This window comes from Salvelinus alpinus, chromosome 25, assembly GCF_045679555.1.
Source record: "Salvelinus alpinus chromosome 25, SLU_Salpinus.1, whole genome shotgun sequence".
NCBI lineage: Eukaryota > Metazoa > Chordata > Actinopteri > Salmoniformes > Salmonidae > Salvelinus > Salvelinus alpinus.
Genome location: NC_092110.1, coordinates 14421368 through 14424667, shown reverse-complemented (window position 1 = coordinate 14424667; position 3300 = coordinate 14421368). Strand labels below are relative to the sequence as shown.

At 45.1% G+C, this 3300-nt stretch overlaps 1 long non-coding RNA gene across 1 annotated transcript; it reads right to left on the bottom strand.

The window, feature by feature from the left end:
• Window positions 1-1316: 1316 nt before the first annotated feature.
• Window positions 1317-2426, bottom strand: LOC139553077 (uncharacterized). The gene is made up of 3 exons (XR_011670596.1): window positions 2313-2426; window positions 1919-1973; window positions 1317-1839 (listed from the first exon to the last, which is right to left on the bottom strand). It is a non-coding gene; the product is annotated as an uncharacterized lncRNA (long non-coding RNA).
• Window positions 2427-3300: the final 874 nt, after the last annotated feature.

Sequence of the window (3300 nt, the reverse complement as noted above, 5' to 3'; positions counted from 1 at the left end):
CTGGGATTCCTCACTACTGGGATATTCCAGAGGGAAATGAGTGACAGGTCGGGTATATAACAGCCATCATTCAGCCGCATCCTGCCACAAGTGATCGAGGCGATTCTACATGTATTGTCCATGAGATATTCATTTCCCAGGGGTCATAGGTGCAGTTGACTGCACGCATATTGTCTTATGCGCACCATCTGTAGATGAACATGTATATGTTAACAGAAAGAATTTCCATTCATTGAATGTTCAGATCATCTGCGATGCCCGTATGCAACTACTCAATGTAGGTTCCTATTGGCCAGGGTCTACGCACGACTCATTCATTCTGCGCCACAGCAGAGTAGGCCTGCGTCTAGAAGCTGGTGAGAGTGGCGGTGGATGGCTTCTCTGAGTTCTTTTTTTCCCCGTGTATAATTATCACATTTTAGGTAAGACCCAAATGCAGACTGGAGGGGGGTAGAGACAAGCACAAGGACAGGTGAAACAGATCAGAGCATGACAATAATAGCCTATTAACCGTGCAAAATAATGTAACACAACGGTTTTACCCTATTAGGTGACCGCGGCTATCCACTGAAAACGGGGCGTCTCACTCCCTTTGCCGATCCCTGAACAGCAGAGGAAACGCGCTACAATTTGGCACACAGCAGAACAAGGTCAGTTGTGGAGCGCACCATCGGACTGCTGAAGGGCCACGTTGCCTTGATGCATCAGGTGGAAAACACCCTCTACAAGCCAGAGAAGGTAACTTAATTTAATAAAAATACAAAACTTAACTGTAGTTTTACAATGGGTCATCTTAAAGCAACATATACCAACATTTTATATTTAGCATTTTATTGAAATTGCACACCCAAAGGTTCTGGCCAAATAGCTGAAAACAGTTTTTAATTTGGCCCTACGGTTACTGAGATGTCCCCTTGAAGCTTGTTCATTTCGTAGCAATGCTAGTGTAAAGGAATGGAATCAGCTGATTCCTATCGTTTCCACTAGCATTGCAACAAAATGTGAACAGATTAAGGGGACCTTTCAGTAACTGTAGTGCAAGTTTGACAAGAACATTGGGGTGTGCAATTTCAAACCTAAATATAAAATGTTGGCCTGTTAAGAATGAATGGTTTTCCTCCCCAATCAAAGGTGACACGCATAATACTGGCATGTGGTGTGCTCCACAACCTAGCCCTGAGGCATGGTATTGAAATGGATGCGGAGATTAGAATGGACCCCCAACAGCCTCCTAACCCACCGCCTGCCCCAGGCTGATGCAGTGAGGCGGCAGCTCCTACAGAGATTGGTGGTAAGAAACAGAATGCCAGACAATATACAAAGCATAGGTTTTTTATTCATGTTGTGGAAAACGTTCAACAATTGCATTATGTAAATGAATCAAAACCCTGAGTATTCTTCCGAGTTCAGTCACAATCTGCCCAACCAATGTGTTCAACTCATTCTGAGTTTGCAGGACTGAGGCGGTCAACACACGAACTGTAGACGTGGACGCAGACGTGGATGGATGCTCGACACCTGTGGCCAAACATTCCCCCTCATTCCTGGCACCTGCGGGTCTGCGATGCTTGGGAAACGGGTCCTCACGGACTTCATCCAGGCGCACGGACGCAGACGGACCCTCAACACCTGTGGCCAAACCTTCCCCCTCACTCCTGGCACCTGCTGATGTGGGAGCCTCGCGCACTTTATCCCTGGGTGGAGGGCGCACGGGCTGCAACGCAGCTTCCCTTGGTGGAGGGGGCACCCTCACCCGGCGCACGGGCTGCAACGCAGCTTCCCTTGGTGGAGGGGGCACCCTCACCCGGCGCACGGGCTGCAACGCAGCTTCCCCTGTTTCTATGTGAATAAAATAAATCAGTGCATGTCATGTATATTAAGTTACTGACAACAGTTTCACATTCTCTTAATTACTTACCGTGATGCAGCCGTGAGGGTTTCGCACTCCGACTTCACCATTCCCGATGTTGCTGCTAAACGATATTAAAGTTGGGATTTAACCATATGAAAAGTAAAGCTAAATAGAAGAAAATCACCTTTTTTTTAAACATTCACTGTCGCCGTCAGTGCATGTGCCAGTGGATGCGCTTTCCCCATTGATTGCCCCGACGCGCTGGTTCGTTTGGGAGAGCTCCGGCGTGCCAGGCCCCTCTCCCGTTGCCTTAATGCTGAGGTTATGTAGGGCTATTTTTTCCCCCCTTGCAGTTTAAGGTCAGACCATTTTTTTTTCTCACGTCAGCCACAGTTCTATCTTGCTGCCCCAAGCTACCTGTTTGGCTTTGTCAACCCACTATTTAGTCCATAAGTAATACCTGTTGCCTGTCTTCAATCTCCTCTACCATCACCGTGATCTCGTCTTCCAAAAAGTTTGCTTTTCTCTTTTGGTCCATGGCTATTCCTGACTAAACCCTCATTTGTGCTAGCGTTCTATAATGGGAATTTGCTGATTGTAAAGTACGTTCAGGTGCCGTCAATTTTAAGTTAATTTGAGATTTATAGATCACAGGTGTGTAAGTTACAAATGGGCTTCTTTAGAACCTGCGTAAGGTTTTTTATGCTGTGTATCTTTTATGAATCGCTATTTGAAGAATCTCGAATATAAAATATATTTTGATTTGTTTAACACTTTTTTGCTTAATACATGATTCCATATGTGTTATTTCATAGTTGTGATGTCTTCACTATTATTCTACTATGTAAAAATGAAAACCCCTTGAATGAGTAGGTGTTCTCAAACTTTTGACCAGTAGTGTATGTCTTTCCTTTGTTTCTGAGTGGAAATTGCATTGAAAGTGGTCTGCATCAAGTACAGTGTAAAGTCAGGAAACAGAAGGAGCCCTGCGGACAGAAGGTTAAAAAAAGGAGGACTAAGCAACCACAGTCTTGTACAGCGGAAATTTGCTAGATTAACTCACCTCAAAGGGATGGGGGCAGGCTGAAATGAGAACCGTGGAGAAGGTTCATCTCTTGTCCTAACCTCTACTTGTAATCCATTGTTGGATGGGGTAATTGTTTTCCCTCCCCCTTCAGTATCTAGGTGGTTTGGAGCAGCGGCTATGATTGCATGTATATTGCATTGGCCCTTTTTGTGAGTCATGTGGCTGTTTCCTATCTATTATTGAGCAGGCTGTGCTTTGGCCACGTTGTGGACGATTAGTAAATAAAGACGGTCACGTCTACGGTGGAGACGAGCCTTGAGTAAATGACAAAGAGAACTTCATTTGGAGTTGAATGAATGACTTCAACCTTGTTGAGCTTTCTTTCAACAGCCATGCTGGTAAACTTAAGCTTTTGTTTTTC